This window comes from Ahaetulla prasina, chromosome 12 (assembly GCF_028640845.1).
Source record: "Ahaetulla prasina isolate Xishuangbanna chromosome 12, ASM2864084v1, whole genome shotgun sequence".
NCBI lineage: Eukaryota > Metazoa > Chordata > Lepidosauria > Squamata > Colubridae > Ahaetulla > Ahaetulla prasina.
Window position 1 is genome coordinate 29,609,794 of NC_080550.1, and position 13,809 is coordinate 29,623,602.

At 41.6% G+C, this 13,809-nt stretch overlaps 1 protein-coding gene across 1 annotated transcript in view; it reads left to right on the forward strand.

The window, feature by feature from the left end:
- Positions 1-1,181: 1,181 nt before the first annotated feature.
- Positions 1,182-13,809, forward strand: part of ADGRG5 (adhesion G protein-coupled receptor G5) — a 46,973-nt gene continuing 34,345 nt past the window's right edge. The window contains exon 1 of the mRNA XM_058155597.1: positions 1,182-1,345. The gene's annotated coding sequence lies outside the window, so the exon portion shown is untranslated. The remainder of the gene's footprint in view (positions 1,346-13,809) is intronic.

Consider the following 13,809-nt stretch of genomic DNA (forward strand, 5'->3'; position numbering starts at 1 on the left):
TGATCATCAGTGCCTTGAATTGCACCTGGAAAGAAACTAGAAGTCAATGAACCTTGCATAACAAAGATGTTTACATGGTTAATGTCAGAGTTTTGCAGAGTGACTAGTATTATGAGATAAACCCAGGAGCAAAAATACAGTACACAGAGCCTTTTGGATAATTAACAATGGTTTATATACAACTAAATATATACATACTTATACAGGGTAGATAAGTTATCATACAGCTATGGACACGAGAGCAATGAGTTACACAACAAGAGAGAGCTACGCCCTCTAATGGTCACCTATATATAAGGTAAAGATTCCCCTCGCACATATGTGCTAATCGTTCCCGACTCTAGAGGGCGGTGCTGATCTCTATTTCAAAGCCAAAGACCCAGTGCTTACTGAAGACGTCTCCGTGGTCATGTGGCTGGCATGCCTAAATGCCAAAGGCGCACGGAACACTGTTACCTTCCCACTTAGAGGTGGTCCCTATTTTTCTACTTGTATTTTTTATGCAATTTTGAACTGCTAGGTTGGCAGAAGTTGGGACAAGTAACGGGAGCTCACCCTGTTATGAGGCACTAGGGATTCAAACCACTGAACTGCCGACCTTTCGGTCAATAAGCTCAGTGTCTTAGCCACTGAGCCACCACATCCCTATATGTAGACACCTCTTAAAACAGTACCAGTCTTGTGTGGACCCCATCAGAGTCTTAAACTGGTGATTCCAAATGCTGGATCATTCCCATTGCATCAGCTTTCACTTGCCTCCGCTTACAACCTTACATCAGCTTACAGCTATTAAATCTACATTACCTGACAGTTAAACCTAGGGGGCGCTCATTCCTGCACACATGGCCACATTGTGGACCAGATGTAGTTTCTGGGTTTTCTTCAAGGGCAGCCCCATGTAGACTGCATTGCAGTAATCCAAACAGGTTTGGGGTGCAAAGTAGCATATGCAGGAGTTCAAAACAGTCGGTGGAATGTTGCACCCGGAACACAGTTGGAGGCCCGGGGGGGGGGGTTACCTCAAAGAATAGAATTGAGTGGGCCAGGTTGTATCCACTGGCAGCTCTGCCTATTTTTGACTCATTGGCATTTCCTTTTCTTGATTCTTTGTAAATCCGGAAATGATCTGAAGCTTACTGAGAAGTAAGGAAGTAAGGAAGTACTTGAAAAGGAGACGATTACTGTAAAGCAGGCATTACTGTAAAACAAACATGTGGGAATCAGGATGCATCTGAAGACTTTCTGACCAAGGTGCTTGATCCAAGCCTCGCCAGATCAGGATTGACTAGAAATCCGCTCCGGTATCAGACCCTGATACATAAATGTCCTTCTCTTTGGGATGAAGGTAAGTTAAGTGTTGACTTGTACAATCAGTAATCCAAGTATTGATATGGATTCATAATATATAAAAAGCTGAGAATAGCAACCAGGTCTTAGAGTGACCAATGGGAATGCAATGGAAAATACAACCATCAGTTTAATGTTTCCCCATGTGCAAAGAGCAGTGGTTTTTTTCCAATCTAGGCAATTTTAAGATAGGTGGACATCAACTCCCATTAGCAGCTCTCCTCGGCTCCATGGCTGAATTCTTTCTCTTGACTTGGCTGAAGGTTGCTTATGGACATTAATTCTACTTTTTAACGTACTTTTTTTAAAAGAAGATAAGAATACTATAAATATTAGAGAAGAAGCAGTGAAAATAAGAACAAATAGCAAAGAAGTAAGAAAGAAAAGAAAAATGAAAGGAAAGAAAAGGAAGGAAAGAAAGAAAGAAAGAAAAGGAAGGAGGGGGAGGAAGAAGGCAGGAAGGAAGAAGGAAGAAAGAAGGAAAGGGAAAGGTTATAAAGAAGCTGCTTCTAATCTTTTTAGCACAGTTAATAATGCATTTATAATTTACCATCTTCCTTGTAGAAATGAAAGGAGCCATGTAACAGCAATTGATTGCCTAATATTGGTGCTATGAATATACATGACCTGTAAAGGTTAAAAATGTGCAAAGGTTAAAATTTGAGATACTGTATGTCGTTCTGGCCCTTTGAAATTAACGTCTCTTGTTGGCCTCGAAGTTTGTATATTTGTTGTATGTTGCTACGGTCTTACCTGGACTTGGGATGGTTATCTCCAGCTTTGTAGTTCTCTGTCCTTTCAATGCCCTGAGTTCAAGTGAGGGCTAACTAACAGATTTTATACTCCTTGACCCTGTGGGACAGTATTGGATTAAAGTACTCTATTACTCTTGGTTCAGTTAAAGAGGACTTCAACTTGCCTCAATCTTGGGCTGGGGACAAGATGGAGAAATCTTTAAGGGGGGAAATATTTGCCAGAATAAGTTTGTGCCAGGATCAAATCAACAAAACGGCATTGTGCATTGGTTTCAATGCACTGCATATATTTCTAGTTAGTAGATTGCAAGCAATTGATTTAGAAGTATTCATCACCCAGGCTAGAAACTCTGAGTTGTACAGCAGTAAGTTGTGAACATGCATGAGTTAAAACAAAGCTGTGATGGTTTACTAAGCCTCAATGTTCCTAAACTGATTGGTATTTTCATTACTATTAGCAAGAAAAAAATTATCATGTAACTTACAACTTCTCCACTGCAAAAACATATGGACTACTAATCCCGATCAAGGCAAAGCAATAGATGCAATCTACATAGACTTCTGCAAAGCTTTTGACTCAGTAGTACACGATAAACTTCTCCTAAAACTAAAATCCTACGGCATTTCAGGACCTCTTCACAATTGGATAACTGCTTTCCTGTCAAACAGACAAGTGGTCAAAATTGGCAATGCTCTATCAAATCCTGTCCCTGTCAAAAGTAGCCTTCCTCAAGGCAGCATTCTTGGACTAACGCTCTTCATACTATACATAAATGATCTCTGTGACCTTATCTCAAGTTATTGTGTTCTCTTTGCTGACGATGTCAAACTATTTAACACCACCAACAATACTACTACCCTTCAAAAAGACCTTGACTTTGTATCCGATTGGTCTAAAACTTGGCAACTCTAAATCTCAACCAGCAAATGCTCAGTCTTACATATTGGAAAAAAGAACCTAAACACTAAGTACAAGCTTAATGGACATTACCTTACAGATGACCCCCACCCCGTTAAAGACCTTGGAGTTTTCATATCAAATGATCTAAGTGCCAAATCCCACTGCAACTACATAGCAAAAAAGGGTCTAAGAGTTATAAACCTAACTTTGCGTAGCTTCTTTTCCAAAAACTCTACACTACTAACTAGAGCATACAAAACATTTGTCAGTCCCATTCTTGAATACAGCTCACCTGTCTGGAACCCATACCACATCTTTGACATTAATACAATTGAACCAGTCCAGAAATATTTTACAAGAAGAGTTCTCCACTCCTCTGAATACAACAAAATACCTTATACCACCAGACTTGAAATCCTGGGATTAGAAAACTTAGAACTCCGCCGACTCCGACAAGACCTGTGTTTAACACACAGAATCATCTATTGCAATGTCCTTCCTGTTAAAGACTACTTCAGCTTCAGTCGCAATAATACAAGAGCAAAAAATAGATTCAAACTTAATGTTAACCGCTTCAATCTTGATTGCAGAAAATATGACTTTTGTAACAGAGTTGTTAATGCTTGGAACACACTACCTGACTCTGTGGTCTCTTCCCAAACTCCCAAAAGCTTTAACCAAAAACTGTCTACCATAGACCTCACCCCATTCCTAAGAGGACTATAAGGGGCGTGCATAAGAGCACAAAAGTGCCTACCGTTCCTGTCCTATTGTTTCCTTTCAAGTATGTGCTTGTATATAATGTTGTGACAGAAATAAAAATAAAAATAAAGAAATGGTGTGTCATACCGATACAACTAAAATTGGTCCCTTAGTCTAAATTTTTCCTTGTTGCTAGAAAGCTTAATGGGAAAGCTTGATTGAGCAAACCATAGTAAGAAGTGGAGACCACTATCTAGAGAGGCTCATTTGGTGACAGGCATTACGTGTGGAAGGCGACAACTTAGAATGAAAGGGAACAAACAGGAAAGTCTATGAACGAACATATGAAGTGAATGCAAGAAAAATAGTTAAGTTGTGTGTTTGTGAAACTAATAGGAAGGGAAAGGAAATAATACATATAAGTGAAAGTGGTTGGATTAGACCAGGCAGGCAGGAAAGTAAAGGTATAGATTAAAGTATGTCTAAAAGAGCCAAATGTCAGGAAAAAACAACCAGGTCAATGGGATTATTTTTATTAACTTAGCTGTTAGAATTCTTTAGAATTCTTTATTGGCCAAGTATGATTGAACACAGAAGGAATTTGTGCATAAACTCTCAGTGTATGTACAAACAACAAAGTGATAAATTATAGATCACAAATCATAAGATACAATCCATTAATTATAAGATATAATTATTATAGTTACCTCCCATTGTCCAATACGTCCAGTGCGCGCCCACAGGGAGGGTCTTCTTAGGGTGCCGTCGGCTAGTCAATGTCGGCTGGCGGCCCCCAGGGGAAGGGCGTTCTCTGTGGGGGGCCCGGCTTTATGGAATGAGCTGCCGGTGGGACTCCGTCTCCTCCCTGATCTCCGGACCTTTAAGCGCGAACTCAAGACTTTCTTTTTTCACCAAGCGGGGCTGGCCTGATTGATTTTAGTATGGGGATTTTAGTGGGTTTTTTATAGGGTTTTACCTAGGTTTTAGTTTTGATAAATTTTAGCTAATATTTTAATGTTACAGCGATTGAATCAGTTTTTTAAATTTGATAGTGTATTTTAAATTTTTGGGGATTCTTGTCGTTTTATTGGTTGTACACCGCCCTGAGTCTTCGGAGAAGGGCGGTATAAAAATATGAATAAATAAATAAATAAATAAATATAAACAACAAGTGGTAAATCATAAGATTCCGATAGGAGAAGATAGTACCGTAGGAAAGATGAGAAGATGAGAAAAGATGAGGAGGATAATAGCAATACAGCCCTACAACATGGGTACATATCCTTAAGCCTAAAACATTGCTGTGGGAATTAGGCATTCAGCAGAGTGATGGCACAGGGGGAAAAAGTATCTTTGTGCCTAGTTGTTTTGGCATGCAATGACCTATAGCAGTGTCTTGAGGGGAGAAGTTGAAACGTGTGAAGGGGTCAATTTATTCTCCAAAGCACCAGAGGGCAGGACAAGAAACAATGAATGGAAACTAATCTAAGAGAGAAGCAACCTGGAATTAAGGAGAAACTTCTTAACAGTGAGGAAAATTAACCAGTGGAACAGGTTGCCACCAGAAGTTGTGGGCACTCCATTACTGGAGGTTTTTAAGAAGAGACTGGATAGTTGCTTATCTGAGATTGTATAGGTTCTCCTACTTGAATAAGGGGCTAGAGTAGAAGATCTCCAAGGTCTGTTCTGTTCTGTTCTGTTCTGTTCTGTTCTGTTCTATTCTATTTTACTCTACTCTACTCTTATTCTATTCTATATTGTCCCAAAGATGCTTTTTTTTGAGAGGCAATTGGACTTTCTGGTTTTTCTTTGAAGACGTTTCGCTTCTCTTCCAAGAAGCTTCTTCAGCTCTGACTGGATGATTGGGAATGGAAGGATTTATACTCCTTGCAGACAGCTGATCATTTGCATCCTTTTAGCAAGTCATTAAGGTCACCTGGAGGTTTATCTGAGTCATTGGGGTCATCTTCCTTCCATTCCCCACCATCCAATCGGAGCTGAAGAAGCTTCTTGGATGAGAAGCGAAATGTCTTCAAAGAAAAACCAGAAAGTCCAGTTGCCTCTCGAAAAAAGCACCTTTGAGACAACCATGACTTAGGCTTAGGGTTAGATGACTGAGAATTTCCACAGATATTCTATAGATTGTCCTATCTGTGTGGTTACGAACTGACACATTATCTTAATCATACATCTAAGATAACTGCAGCCCCCAAAGATAGTAGATAAACCTTGCAACAAAATAAAATGAAAGCGAACAGAAAGAAAGAAGATGCACTGCAGGATAAGAAAAGTTAGAATTAAGGCAGATGCATCAACTTGAGAGGTTATTAAAAACAGGATGCTATATGGGTCTCCAGTGACAGCTCTGGAACAGGGCCTGAAAAACTCCTGAGGCCCTGAGATGCAAAACATCTTCAAGGCAAAACAAAGGAAATCCAGTCGCCTTTTGAAAAAGCACCTTCGGGACAACCATGACCGAGAATCTCCATAGACATCCTGAGGCCCTCACTTGCCTGCTGAGCTGGGGAAGATGGGAGTTGTATTCCAGCACATCTGGAAAACATTGGCTCCAGGAAGCTTCTCTGTTCGGGTTTTACTGCCGCTCTTTTTATATTGAATCGTTTGAAATTAAACCTCTCTCTCTTAGTTCTTTATGGGTTAAACACCAAGGGAAATTTCATGGAGTGATTCATCCTCCAAAGGATGTGGTTACACTTTTTATAGAAGAGGAACTTTTATAGCATAGGAACGTGCTGCAGTGATGGCCATTTCCAACTGAGTCTCCTCTAGATCTGAGGAGCAGTGCTTATATGGTAGGTGTATGCTTTAAAACCTTAAAAAACCACCAACCATAAAACACAGAACCTCACAAAGTGCCTAGCACTTATCCAGTTACAGTGTTAGGTTTGTCAGTAGAAATAAAAGGGAAACTAAGCATTAGAATTAGTACACATCATCCAGATTTCTAATATTCATAAAATTGGGTCAGACACATGACCAACCGCTTGTACAACTGTCATGACTTACGACCATCATGGGCAATAGTAATAGCACTTAGACTTATATACTGCTTCATAGTGCTTTACAGCCCTCTCTAAATGGTTTACAGAGCCAGCCTCTTGCCCCCAACAATCTGGGTCCTCATTTTACCCACCTCAGAAGGATGGAAGGCTGAATCAACCTTGAGTTGGTGGCAAATTGCAGGCAGCCGGCAGGCAGCAGAATTAGCCTGCAATACTTCACTCTAACCACTGCACCACCATGGCTGTCTCCATTCCAGTCATATGTTGAGAATTACTGGTAGATGCTTTGTTGCATTGTATGCTTTTAGACAAGTTAAAATCAGTTTCTTAGGAATAAGGAAACCATCCACGTGATGGTTGGAAAGTCTAGGAGCCGTAATTCCCAAATATTTGAGGTTAAACTGGCTCTTCTCTGGATTGGTTTAGGAGCTCCAGTTGGAGAGGAGGATACCAATGTCTGAACTTGTAAGATTTTCAAATGAAGAAGAGGAAAAGGCTTCAAATTTAGAGCAAAAATGCTTTGTGGTACCATTAAAACAGGAAACCAGAAACTTCTCCTTTGGTGTGTTTATGCTGCAGCTCAGAAAAAGTTGGCAAAAGCAAAAAATGTTTTTCTCCATCTTAATGTAAAATAAAGTTTGAAATATCGATTTAAAATCATGCAAGAGAACCAACTGACCTTCCATAGCTGTGTACTCACCTAGCAGACCGTATTGATTACCCCGTCTGACCCCAATCTGCCTCTCCATGAAGTGTGTGGACCAGTGGTGGGTTGCTACTGGTTCACCTTGGATCGGGCGAACCGGTAGTGGCGGTGAGAGACTCCGTCCATCCACCTGGACCCTTCTGCACATGTGCAGAAGCGTCGCCTTTGCATGAGAGCACGAGAGCACCCGAGAGCAAACCGGTAGCAATGGATTTTGAAATCTGCCCCTGGTATGGACTACAAACCCCATTGGTGTCTTCCAGTAGGGGCCTGTGTGCTAGCTATGACAGGTAGTCCTTGACATAGGACCGCAATTAAGCCCCAAAATTTCTGTTGCTAAGTGAGACAATGAGTTTTGCCCAATTTTGCAACCTATCTTGCCATGGGTGTTAAGTGAATCATTGCAGCTAAGTTAGTAACACGGTTGTTAAGTGAATCTAGTTTTCCCATTGACTTTGAGTGTCAGGTCGCAAAGTGTGATCCCATGTTCCCAGAACTTTGAAACCGTCATATATATGAACTGGTTGCCAATCATCCATATTTTGACCACATAATCATGGGGATGCTACAAGGGTTGTAAGTGTGAAAAATGGTCATAAATCACTTTTTTCAGTGACATCATAACTTCAAATGGTCACTAAAGTCTAGTATGTTTGTATGGCGCTGTCATCGCTGGTGTCAAGACTCCTCAAACTGATTGTAATGTTGTTACCTTCTACTGTGTTAAAGGGAGTCGGATGTTAGTGCCTTTTTCTTTTTTTCTCTCCTGTTACGCTATATCCCTTTTTATCCCTCTCTCTCTTCTTACTTTTCCATGTGGTTTTTTCTTTGAATTTTATACTTTGATAAACCAATAAAAAGTTAAAATGTGGGCTTCAAAAATTTTAGCAAAGGGTTCTCTGTCCAGTAGCTGGGTAGGCGTGGCCATGGTGGGTGTGGCCTAGTCGGCCTCATGCACCACGGTGGTGGTGGGGGGCATTTTTGCCCTCCCCGGGCTCTGGAGGCTTTCTTTGAGCCTCCAGGAGGGTGAAAACAGCCTCCCCAGGCTCTGGAGGCCCTCTGGAGGCTGGAAACAGGCCCGTTTCTGGCCTTCCTGAACTTCCGGTAGGCCCATTTTTCACCCTCCCTGAGCCTCCGCGTGGCCCTGCCCTTACCTGCATCCAAAACGAGCTGTGTGGGGACTCCTGGGAGGGGCATGGCGGGGTGGGCGGGGCCATCCAGGAGTGGGATTTGGGGGTTCTCCAAACTGAACAGAATCTTAGCTAGAGGTTCTCCCGAACCCTTGCGAACTCCCAGCCCCCCCCCCTGCACAAACCTCCTCAAACTGATAAAGGCATCCAAGAAGCAAAACTTCCTGTGAGGCCCCATCAGTCTTGTCGAATCAGAACTTCAGTAAGCGTTATTTATAATTCTTTTAAATATAATTCTCTTTATTATTATAAGTAATGGATCAATAAGCAGAATGCAGGCAATGCTTGACTTAAAATCATTCGTTTAGCAATCATTCTAAAGGGCCGGAATAGCTCAGGCTGTAAGGAGCCTGTTATTAGAACACACTAGCCTGCAATTACTGCAGGTTCGAGCCCGGCCCAAGGTTGACTCAGCCTTCCATCCTTTATAAGGTAGGTAAAATGAGGACCCAGATTGTTGGGGGGGCAATAAGTTGACTTTGTAAATATACAAATAGAATGAGACTATTGCCTTATACACTGTAAGCCGCCCTGAGTCTTCGGAGAAGGGCGGGATATAAATGTAAAACAAAAAATCAAAGTTAAAATGGTACTGAAAGAAGTGACTTACAATCAGTCCTTGCACTTATGACTGGTGTACCATTTTCACAGTCACGTGATCAAATTAAGGGTGCTTGGCAACCAGCAGGCAAGGATCACGTGATCGCCATTTGGACCCTTCCCAGCTGGTTTCCAACAAGCAAAGTCAATGGGAGAAGCCAGATTCATTTACCGACTACATGATTCACTTAACAACTGTACTGTTTCACTAAGCCATCATGGCAAAATAAGTTGTAAAATTGGGCACAACACATTTTAACAGCTGCCTAGTTTAGCAATGGAAATTGTGGTCCTCATTGTGATAATAAGCCGAGGAACTTCAGCACTGGAAGCTTTGAAGAAGAGACTGGACTGCCATCTGTCAGAAATGGTGTAGGGTCTCCTGCTTGGGCGGGAGGTTGGCCTAGATGGCCTACAAGGTCCCTTCCAACTCTGTTAATCTGAATCTATCTACGATGGTCAAAGGCCTGGAGACTAAAACATATGAAGAACTGTTGCAGGAACTGGGCCTGGCTAGTCTAGTGAAGAGAAGGACCAGGGGAGACATGATAGCTGTCTTCCAGTATTTGAGGGGCTGCCCCAGAGAGGAGAGGGTCAGCCTGTTTTCCAAGGCATCTGAAGGCCAGACAAGGAATAATGGATAGAAACTGAACAAGGAAAGATTCAACCAGAAATAAGGAGAAATTTCTGACAGTGAGAGCAATCAACCAATGGAACAGAAGTTGCCTTCAGAAATTGTGGGAGCTTCATCACCGAAAACTTTCAAGAAGAGACTGGACTGCCATCTGTCAGAAACGATATAGGGTCTCCTGCTTGGGCGGGGGGTTGGACTAGATGGACTAGGTCCCTTCCAACTCTGTTAATCTATTGTATGTCTATAGAGATTATCAGTTATTCAGGTCATGGTTGTCCCAAAGACGCTTTTTCAAGAGGCAAACTGGACTTCCTGGTTTTTCTTGGAAGAGGTTTCGCTTCTCATCCAAGGAACTTCTTTAGCCCCACCATCAGGGCCATCTTAACAGCATTATGGGCCCCAGGGCAAAGCAGTGTACTGGGCCCCCCACGACAACTACTCACAGGAATAAAAATGTAAATGATCGATAAAATTAAATATATTAATTTTATTGGCACTTCCAACAAAATCGGTGTTGAAACATTAAAAACATGCTGTGCAGCAACAATTAATCATCACAATAAACATTTGAACAATATACGAGGCTTGAAAAACACAATAATATTCAGTAAGCCATATAGTTGCTGTATGGTACATTGATACAAGGTTCATTGAAGGGTTAACATACACAGATTAGTATGGGGCCCCTATGCTTGTGGGGTCCATGGGTAAGTCAGCCCTGCCCTCCATCCAGTCAGAGCTGAAGAAGCTTTGGGATCAAGGTATTGATTACCACCTTTAAAGTGCTCCATGGCTTAGGACCGGGATACTTACGGGACCATCTACTGCCATCTTGTATCTCCCAGCGACCTGTGCGTTCTCACAGAGAGGGACTTCTTAGGGTGCCGTCAGCCAAGCAATGTCGACTGGCGGCCCCCAGGGGAAGGGCCTTCTCTGTGGGGGCTCCTACCCTGTGGAACTAGCTTCCCCCTGGACTTCGACAAATACCTGACCTTCGGACCTTTCGCCGCGAACTTAGGACTTATCTATTCCGTCTTGCTGGACTGGCTTGAATTTTAATTTCTTAGCTGATTTTATGGGTTTTAATTTTTTATTAATTTTTAGGGTTTACTTGTATTTTAAAATTGGGCCAAATTTAATAAGTTTTTTAATGTCTGTTTTTAGTATTGTATGTGTTGCTGTATTTTATTTTGGCTGTAAACTGCCCTGAGTCCTTTGGGAGAAGGGCAGTATACAAATTAAAATATTATTATTATTGTTATTATTATTATTATTAACTGTATGGTTTATTTCTTTAACTTTGGGTGTCTAGAATGCACGTCCAAAAAGTGTGGGACCTTGACGGCATGGTTTGTGGACGCCATCTTGACTTTTTTGACCTGCCCTGCAGATGCACTTGGGCTAAACGTTCTTTCACTAGTGATTCACTCACTGAATTTACATCTCAAGCTGCAGGGCTAGCACGTTATGTGAACACGTAACGTGGTTTGCAGTTTAAGCTGTAGTCGAGTATAGGCAGTTCACCTACAAAGATCTCTTCTAAGAGGCTCAGATCACTTGATGTAGCTGGCTTCGGCAACTGAAAGGAAATTTAATTTTCCTTTCAGTTGCCGAAGTTGGATGTGGCAGAGTGGGTGTCTGTTCTTTCAAAGCTGGCATCCTGTGGAACCAAGCAAAGGGGACTTCTCTGCCCATCCCACCTGTCATGAGCTGACAGCCTGACACTAGCAATAGGGGAGAGGGAAGGGAAGGTGGGAAGAGGGAACGATTGAACTGTAAGGAAGAAGAGGGGAAGGGAAGATCAGTTGAGCCTCATCAAAGATACCATTGAGAGAGAACAAAAAGGTCAAAATGCTATTTTATTTGGATTAGATGACACCAGTGAACCTGATACCACAAAGTTTGTAACATCATTAGAAGCTATAATACACCAACCATCTCCCCTGACGAAATCATTGAAGTCTTCAGAGATGGACCAGAATACAAGAACAGAGATGGCTCAGCGGCCCCAAGATTCTGTAGAGTCATTTGCAAAAATAAGACCAGCAAACAAAAGTTCCTTTATTCTGTAAATTCAATTGCCAGATCCATCCCCAACCACAGCAAACTTCGATCACAGCCTGACCTATCCTTACAACAACGGATTCGCTCCCGTGAACTCCACACAGAACTCAAAAGAAGCCAAGATGAAGGCGAATCTAACCCAAGGGTGAAATCTACTTACCTTCCTTATCGGTTCAGGAGTGCAAGCACCGCGCACATCACATGCATGCGCAGACCTTCTGCACAAGCACAAAACACATGTAGAAAACACATTACTTCCTGGTTAAAACCAGGAGGTAATGACACCCAGGCAGGTGGGTGGAGCTTCACTCCGCCATCGCTACCAGATCGCATGATCCAGTCCGATCCAGTAGCATTTCACCCCGATCTAATGTATACATCAACTACCGCATTGACTGCATAAAAAGTAAAACCTGCAATCAATTCCCCAACATCCAACCCTCCATCACCCAAACATCCGACCATCTGTTAACCCAAACTAGGTACGCATGCCCCTTACTTCCTCAATACCAACCATTACTGACCTTAAATGCAAACTAATAAATGCAAGAACCATCATAAACAAAATGCCCGAACTTCTCCTCTTATTAAATACTGGTACATTTGACATTATATTTGTCTGTGAAACATGGCTAAACTCATCCCTCCCTGACTCCATTATCACAGTAAGAGAATATCACGTTTACTGTCTGATTGCGAAACCCGCAGAGGTGGTGGAGTAGCTATCTTCTACAAAAAGTCAGTAAAGCTAAAAAATATTCAAGTTGCACATGAACTCTCTCTTCCGGAAACTATCATCTATGAACTGTCCTTAAACATCACGCTTTGCTTTTTACTATGTTATAGAGCCCCTGACTATGGCATCGCATATGTGAACAAGTTAACTACGCTACTAACATGGGCAACCTCTTGCCCATACCATCTCATCTTTCTGGATGCCCTCAACCTACTTCTTATTAATTGGAAAATAAATGAATGTACAACTGAACCCATCCATACAACCCTATACAATGCTGTTACTAATCTAGGTCTAGATCAGCTAGTAACTAACAACAGTAGACTCAATAACTGCCTCATCCTCATCTTCTGCAACAGCTTAAACTCAATTTATGGACTACAAATAAGAGAACCCTTTTCCAACAGTGACCACAAAATAGACTTTTGTTTCAATATATGCCCTTACAAAAATCACCATAATAACAGGATACCCAAGTACAACTTCAAAAAAAGCCAGTTATGATCTCATAGACACCAACCTCTCATCTCTTGATTGGCAAATTCTATTCTCTAACTGTAACACTGCCGAAGACCATTATAATATTTTCCTGCTTGAAATCAACAGTTATTAAACTACATGTACCACTAATCACCACCAATACCAGGAAAAACGAATTACCCATATCAATAAGAAAGCTCCAATCCAAAAAAAAATCCCTCTGGCGAAAAAACAAAACTGGCTATGTAGCTAACTTTAAAAGCCGCTACAAAAATATATGCCATCAAATAAAGACTGAATGCATATTCAATCTGAATGCAATACCTCATCAAACATGAAGAAAATCTTCTGTGCACGAAATCCAATCGCGCCTTCTATAATTTTGTAAACAATAAACTTAAAGACTCGAGATCCATCCCACCCCTAAAAGGACCTAATGGTAAAGAACGTAATGATGAAACAGTTAAAGCAAACCTCTTTAATACATTCTTTGGCTCAGTCTTTGTTAACAGTAATGGCTCATACCAAAAATTCCCTAGTCGTACCACTAATGACTACAACAATCTAACACACATAGTGTCGTGTCCCACTCCTCCGCTGACGGCCGGGTCGGGGAAGTCCGTATCAGGCGTGCCTCTGCAGCTCTGCCAAAGTCCTAGAAAAGTTCTCAA